The sequence below is a fragment of the Symphalangus syndactylus genome, chromosome 11, assembly GCF_028878055.3.
Source record: "Symphalangus syndactylus isolate Jambi chromosome 11, NHGRI_mSymSyn1-v2.1_pri, whole genome shotgun sequence".
In the NCBI taxonomy this organism is placed as follows: Eukaryota; Metazoa; Chordata; class Mammalia; order Primates; family Hylobatidae; genus Symphalangus; species Symphalangus syndactylus.
The window spans coordinates 131,285,619-131,294,151 of record NC_072433.2 but is presented as its reverse complement, the minus strand read 5'-3'; positions in this window follow the sequence as shown (position 1 = coordinate 131,294,151).

The following is an 8,533-nucleotide window of genomic DNA, read 5'->3' as shown; positions in this document are numbered from 1 at the left end:
CCCTGACTCTGCTAGAAACTGGCCGTGTTATCAAGGTAGACTGCTGCAACAATGACTCCCTCCCCACAACATGATTCATGCTTCCCTGTATTCTCGCCCCTTGGTCATGTGGCTTTGCTGCTCCTCCCATCAATAAGTGAGGTCTAGGCCAGGCACGGCAGCTCGTGCCTGTAATCCCAGTACTTTTGGAGGCCAATGTGGGTGGTTCGCCTGAGATCAGGAGTTCAAGACCAGCCTGGCCAACATAGAGAAACCCTGTCTCTACAAAAAATACACAAATCAGCTGGGCATGGTGGTACATAACTGTAATCCCAGCTACTCGGGAGGCTGGGGCAGGGGAATCACTTGAACCCGGGAGGCGGAGGTTGTAGTGAGCCAAGATCCTGCCATTGCATTCCAGCTGGACAACAAGAGCAAAAGTGTTGAAAGACAGAAAGAACGAATGAAAGAAAGAAAGCGAGAGAGAGAGAGAGAGAGGAAGGAGGAGAGGAGGGGAGAGGAGAAGAAAAAAGATGAAATCAAAAAAAAAAAAAGAAAGGAAAGAAAGGAAAAGAAAAGTCAAGTCTAGGCCAGGTGCTGTGGTTCATGCCTGTAATCCCAGCACTTTGGGAGGCTGAGGTGGGCGGCTCACCTGAGGTCAGGAGTTCAAGACCAGCCTGGCCAAAATGGCAAAACCCTGTCTCTACAAAAAATACAAAAATCAGTTGGGCATGATGGCAGGCACCTATGGTCTCAGCTACTTGATAGACTGAGGCAGGAGAATAGCTTGAACCCAGGAGGCCGAGGCTGCTGTGAGTGGAGATGGCGTTGCTGCACTCCAGCCGGAGCGACAGAGCAAGACTTTCTCTAAATAAATAAATATATATGTATATGTATATATGTGTATATATATGAGGTCTATTTCCCCATTTCCCCCACTCCTTGCCCCTCTGGGGTAGCCTGTGACATGCTTTGACCAATAGAATGGAGTGGAAATGACCTGCAACTTCCAAAGCTGGCGACCTCCTACTTTGGTACATTCTTAGCATCATTTGAAGATGTTGAGATGAAAGCTTCTCGGTGGCTCCTGCCACGCAAGTGAGCCCAGGTAAGATCAGCTGAAGAGTCACTCAGTCAACCCACAGAATCTTCAAGCATAATTCATCATTGCTGTTTTAAGCCATGAAGTTTGAGAGTCATTTGTTATGCAGCAATGCTGACTGATACGTTTTCCCAGTCTGTTTATTCCTCTTCGGTACATCTCAGTTTCTTCATCTAAAACATGAGTTTGAATTAGGTGATCTCTAGGTTCCTAAAGCTCTGAAGCTCAGTCATGGGGAAAGGAGATAAATATTTGCCAGATCAATAAATAAAAAGATGGACAAGATGCCAAGTCAAAGAGAGCAGTGCCTGGGAATGAGCACTGTCTCCTCTTGGCTGAAATTGGTCCCATTCCATAGATGCTGCCAAGGAGGGCATAAAGTTTACCCCAGATGCACACATGGAAGCATTGCACCTCATAGGATGTGGTGCAAGAAATAAGTGATCTCAGACATTGGCCACACAGTCCTACAGCCCTGCACTGATATCCTGCCTCCACTGTGCCAACCCTGTGCCCTGACCCAAAAGTCGCTTTGATCCTGAGCCTGCAACCTTCTTTGCGTGCTGCAATTAGAAGTATCCACCTCAAAGAGGTGTTACGAGGATTAAATGAGATGTATGAAGTAGCTGGTGCCTGGCAAGCATTGAAAGTGGCAGCTACAATCTTCCTGCTTCAATCCACACAGGTGCCTGGAGATGACCACCTCCAACAGGCAGGAGGAAGAACTGCGATGGGACAAGCAGATGAGGAGTCAAGGTGTTTTCTGTCATCCCGGCAACTTCAATGACTAGTACTGTTAAGTACAGGAGGTCTTCATGCAAGCTCTATGCGTGCTTATGGAGGCAGGAGTATCAGAGGGTGGCACCCCTACCCCCCGCACCTACACGGACTGGTACAAACATTGTAGTAAGTCACGAAGCACAACTCCAGTGTTGGTTGTACATTCATCAGGGCCATAAGCCAGTGACTCTCGAGCTCCCCATTTTAAGTAAAGGGCTCTTTCAAAGCAGCAGTTCTGGGTCACTGCCACTTCCCAGTGGTAGGTTCTTTCTATTTTCTTCTAGCCCTTCTCTAAACTCTTAACTTCCCCATTAGAGAATCTCATTGAGTTGCTCATTTCAGGCTCATTTCCAGAAGGATTTAGACTCGCAGTGCTGCACGTCTCTCTCACTAGAGTGAATATTTAATGGCTTCCATGATGCTTACCTTGGCTGCTTGTGTGCAGGAATCATGCATCAGCTCTAAGCGCTCCCTGCTGCATTTGACTTTCAAATTATAGCTGCCATTAGGGCCTGAAGTCCCAGTCTCTCGACCTAAATGTCTGCATGTTGTGAAATCGAGGGTATAAAGGGATGTTCAGAAAATAGCTTCTCCAACAAGGCTTCCTTCCTGTGGCCAATTTCATGTAGACATGTCACAATTGCAGGGGGGCAAAAAATGAGAGGTTAAAAAAATACGCCGGATTTGCTGAAAAAGTTATTTCTTGTAAAAGCTTCTCCCTTCCACTTAGGGAGAAAACAAACAAGCAGATTCCCCTTTGGTTTCCTAAATTTGTGAAGCTTAAGAAAACCCTCACTTCAGCAAGAATCCTGTGACTAAGCCTGCAAGTCCCTGTCCAGCCCAGAGTCCATCAAACCAAACCCCAGGTGCTCACCCCTGGCTACATTCAGGGCCTGTCCAGCCAGTTCTGTTTGAACACTTCCCATTACCTCAAAAAAAGAAAAATGCAGTGGAATGGGATCCCTGCTGAGCCAGGCTGAGATTTGGGCAGATCTTCCATTTGTCTTCAGTTACCTTGTTCCTGAATACAGCCTTTACGAAGTATTTTAGTACACGTCACTTGTGGTAACCTTCTGTTAGTTGTTGTCTGAAATGTCATTGTTTCATTATCACCCTTGAGTGACAGTTTAGCTGGGTTTGTTTGTTTTTTCGTTTTTTGCTTGTTTGTTTGTTTTTGAGATGGAGTTTTGCTCTTGTCGCCCAGGCTGAAGTGTAGTGGTGCCATTTCGGCTCACTGCAACCTCCACCTCGTGGGTTTAAGCGATTCTCCTGCCTCAGCCTCCTGAGTAGCTGGGATTATAGGTGCCCGCCACCATGCCCAGCTAATTTTTGTATTTTTAGTAGAGACGGAGTTTTCCCATGTTGGCCAGGCTGGTCTCGAACTCTTGACTTTAAGTGATCCACCTGCCCCAGCCTCCAAAAGTGCTGGGATTACAGCTGTGAGCCACCGTGCCTGGTCTTATCTGGGTTTAGATTCCAGCTTCATGGTTATTTTCATGGCTCTCTTTGGAGATATTCTTCTACTGTCTTTTGAGTCTAGAGGTGCTGGTAAGAATCCATGGTACACTGATCTGTGTTCCACTGGGGAGGGCTTTTCTCTCTGGCTGCTTGCAGACATTTCTTTGTCTTTGATGTTCTGCAGTTTTGCTGCAATGCATCTTACTGTAGGTTTGTTTTTATTTGTCCTGCTTTGTCCTTGCTGGTTGGAAAAGTCATGTTCTTCATCACTTCTGGACCTTTACGGACGTTCTCTCTCAGCACTGTCCTCTCTCTCCCGGAAACTCTCATGCAACCTGTGCTGCACTCGAAGACTCTGTAAACTCCTTTTAACGATATTTTGCACCAAGTTTTTCATTCAGCTACTGTCTTATTCTGAGAATTGTTTATTTTATTATATTTTTAGTTTCTTTTGTGTATTTAATCATTTAAACATACTTATCATCTGTCAGATTGCCTGAGTATGTGAAGTTACTAAGGATCTCATCCTGTAGCATATTGTCTGTAATCAATTGGCTTAGATTATTGGGGACAATTACTGCATTAAGGTCTACAAAGAGAATTCACGCAATCCTTGCTTTAGCTAAGCTTTTTCATTATTCTCCTGTTGTGAATAGAACAACTTAATGGTGGTTAATATTTTAAAATAATTATAAATTTAAAGGGAAAATAATCTCCTTCAGTTTATGGAGATAGTCATGTCACAGAAAAAGCAAAGGAAAATTATTAAACAACGAAATTCAAATGATGGAATAAATTTGAGCAATCATCCAATCCTTTACTTCTTTAAGGATCAGAGTGTAAGTATTTTAGGCTCTGCAGGTCATACAGTCTCTGTCACAACTCCTCGAGTCTGTGTCAGCCGTAGGCTCTGTCAGCGAGTAAATGTGGCTGTGTTCCACTTTATCTTCAAACACAGGACAGGGGCAGAATTTAGCCCACGAGCCATAGTTTGCCAAACGCTGATCTAGTCCTGTGTCTTACTCAAAGCAGGAACATTTTCCCAAAATTTCCTGGAAGCCTATCTGAATACTTTCAGTGATGGAGAGCTCACCCCTTTATAAAGGCCTTGGGAAAGCAGGAGTGTTAGTAACAACAGAAACAGTAGAAACCAATCTCCATGTCCCTCAAAAGATCCTTTTTCAAGGATCATTAATGTCTATGAAAGAATTAGATTTTTCAAGGACCTTCACGTCTATTAAAGAATTAGATTTATCTCTTACAAGTCTCCAGTCCATCTGTAGTTTACAAATGGGAAAACAGAGGCTTAATGAGGTTAAATGACGCACCCACGGTGGCACAGCCAGGTTGCAGCAGAACTGGTTTTTTGGCCCTGAGTCAATGTTCATTTCCCCACACCACCTTAACAGGGTTTCTTGGACAAAGAGCAGAGATGGAGATGATGATGGTGGTGATGCGGCATGTGCAGGGCCCAGGAGAGGGTTGTAGTGGGAAGATGGGGAAGAAGCCACGCCCCTGGCCACTAGTTTCTTATTCTATTACTCATCTGTAGAGAGATTTGAGACACATCACCTGACCCATCTGTCAATTCGCATCTGGCATCTAAAAGCACCAGACTCAGTGTCGGGGAAAACACTATTTAAAATTTTCCAGTTTAACCTCAATCCCCCAAGCTTCATCTCTCTATGGGTGCCAATGAGACTGTATTGACACCTACACCAAAACGCTTCCAGGTCAACAGCCCTCGACCTTCTTATCTGCAGGACCCAGCCCTCCCTTCGAGGACCTCTCTAACACCCTTGGGCAACCCAGCAGACACCTGACAGAGCAGCCCAGGCTTCCAGCCCAGTGGATGCAAAGTGGTGTCTCATCACAGTCCAGAGTTATGCTGTGCAATCACCATGCCCTATACTCATTGGCATAAGCGCACTGTCTTCCGTGCAGTGTCTGTTCCTGCCTTTTGCCCACTTTTTTAATTGGGCTGTTTGTGTTTTCTTACCACTTTACAAGAGTTCTGTATATAGTCTTGCTACTAAACCTTTATGTGTGTGAAGACTATCTTCTCCCAGTGGAGAACTTGTCTTTTCCCTTTCTCTTCAAGGTTCTTTCGAAGAGCAGCAGTTCTTCGTTTTAATTCAGTCAAATGGCTCCATCTTTTCTGGTGGAATATATCCTATTAGGAAGTTGTCCCTACTCTGGGTTTTGCTGAATCACACTGCATAACAAACAAGTGGCTTACAGTCGCAGACGTTTGTTGTCCTAGCTCATGGTCTGTGGGTTGGCAAGGGCATCCTGGGTAAGGCTGCAGGGCAGCTCCAGGTCTGGTCCCCAGGCCTCCCCTGGCTCTAGTGTCTACCTGGAACATGCTGTTTTCACGGAAGGTGCCAGAAGCACTGGAGACCAAGCCAGATCATGCAGATGCACTATGGCCCCGGCTTGTGTCACCTCTGCCAAACTTGTTTTCGTCAAGCAAGTGTCACAGTGTGTAGTAAAGAATTTATCCTTGAGCAATGAGAGATCTCGCCTTTGCCCTCAGCTTCTGGAGGGTCACTGCTATGCCCTTGGGAGGCCATGCCTGATAAGAGTATCTGTTGGCATGAAGGCCTTGGGACAGCCAGATAGGACTAAAAAAAAGTGAGCCTGTGGATTCTTTCAGGACATTTTGGAGGGAAAAAATGTAGAACATGGTGAGTTTCGGGTGGATGGGTAGGACCGAGGAGGAGGGAGTGTCAGGAAGCTGATGCTGAGTCTTAGGAGCCAAGAGGGAAGGACTGACTTAAATTAGGGTTAACCTCAAATGCTCCACGAAAGTCAGTGGATTTGCAGCTAGAACATCTGTGGTGTGGCCGAGAAGGCGTGTTAGTAACAGCGCAGGCCATGGTGCATTGCCCAGGAAGTCCGGGTCACTTTCTGACATCTCCTCCCTTTGACCTCACTGCCCTAAGAGGTGGAACTATTACTGTGCCTGTTCTGCAGATGAGGACGATGATGCTCAGAGAGGTCTAGTGACTTGTCCAAGACCATGACCAGGGGAGGGCGGAACTAGAACTTCAACTCACATCTCCTATGGACAAACCCCACTTTGCTTTCCAGTAAACCACTCCTGTAGAGATGTGCCCACGTTATGGGACTGAGGAGCAGAGAGAGAGTCAAAGGGCCCCAGATGAGAGGAGAAGAGAGGGAGAAACAGGTGTGGACGGTGCTGTCTGCAAACTCAACAACCAAGTGAAGGTGAAGGCAAAGGATGGAGCAGGTGGTCTTGCAGAAGAGACCTACTCCTGTGTGGGTGACGAGGACACCGTGTATTGTGTCACTTGCTGCTAAGGGGAGACATTTAGCTTTCCTTCCTCCCTCTTATAATGGACGGGTCAGCAGTCCCAAGTGGTACCCAGTTCCCAAGATACAGTAGAGGCAAGAGGTGCAGGGCACAGGCTTGAGAGTCAGAAGAACCTTGCTCTCAGCCTGGCTTTGTCATTTCCCAGCTTTATCGTCCTTGTCTGCAAGACACGAATAGCACTGACGAGCTCACAGTCACCTGATCCATGCTCAATTGCATTAGCTATTCGTGTTATTACAACTATCCTTGAACCATAAGAGCTAATACCTGCACAAATCATGGTTTATATTTATCAAACACTTTTCAGGTCAGATACTTCGTTGTTAAAGTGTGTATAGTTTCCAACTCCAGTTCAGGGACTATTTTCGTTAGATTGTGCCACTTCATTGGAAGAAACAGCTGATGGAAAGGAAGAAACTGAAGATGCTGGAACATAAGGGCTGGCTGAGGGGCAGAGGCAGTTGGAGGCCGAGTGGGGTTAGACCCAGCAGGGATCTGCTCAGCTGGGATGCAGAGAAGGGTGAGGGAGCTGTCGCGGATGTAGAGACTGTGGCCACAATCCCTCAGCCTCAGGCGTTTATTGGGAGCTTCCTGCGCCACAGTGAACAGCATTCTGGTTGCACCAGCAGGTGAAAGTGGAGTTTTTTCTGAAAGTTACCATTTATTAGCTTCATCCTGTCCAATACTTCACACCTTATTTCCTCATGGCAACCCCTCGGGGGCAGGTTATAATTGACCCATTTTACAGATAAGAAAACTGCAACTGAGACATTAAATAACCTGCCCAGAAAAAAAAAAAGGTTAGGAAATGGTGAAGCCAGGTGTGTCTGCTCGAACTTTCTCCACAATGCCACATTTCTTGTTTCTCCACGAATTTTTTAGTTGTGGTAAAGCACACACAACATAATATTATAATATTATTTATCATCTCAACGATGTTTAAGTGTAGAGTTCTCTGGTCCCAAATACATTCAGAACACTGTGCAAGCAAAACCACCATCCATCCCCAGACTCTTTCCATCTTGTAAAGCTGAAACTCTGTCCTGGTTAAACACTGAGTCCTGTCCCCAGCCCCCAGCCCCCAGCAGCCAGCATTCTACTTTCTCACAACATCACGTTTCCAAACCTTTGAGACACCACAGGATGAGGGCTGGCACCAGACCCAAGCTGCAGGTGTGCAGAGAAAGTTCTGGAACGTCCTCTCCTGATCCATCTGAATCCATGGTGCCCTCTCCCCACCCCTGGACGTTGCTGGGAGACAGATGGCGGGCTGTGTGTAGGGGTGATCAGATTATGTATTATCCCACCTGGGACACTTTCCCCCCAACACTTCAGCATGAACATTTCCAACACGCAGCAAGTTTGAGAGGATCTCACAGTGCAGCTCGCGTCCTCACTACCCGGAGGCCGCAGGGACACTGGCTCTCCCTGCCTGGTCAGGCAGCCGCCCGTCAATCCTCCCTCACCCAACCATCCGTCCACCTTGGCTTTTTGACAAACGACAGAGCAGGCTGCAGACTCTAGCACCGTTCTCTATTTAATATCTTAGTGTGCATATTGCTAGCTCATGGCCAACATTTGTTTACAATTGCTTAAATATTTGCTGAGTTTGGGCAAATGCATAAACCTGTGTAACCCAAACCCTTATCAAAGAACACGTTACCACATCCCCAAAGCCCTTCCTGCTTCCTGCCATTTCCTGCTCAGTCCTGCCCACGCACAACAGCGACCACCGTTGGTCTGGGCTGTTTCCACCACCGGGTGGATCTGCCGGTGCTGGGACGTGACATACACGGAATTGCACCGGGGGTGCCCGTCTGGGCAGGGCTTCTTCCAGTCAGCACAGCCTTGCTGAGCTTCACGCACGCTGTCATTTG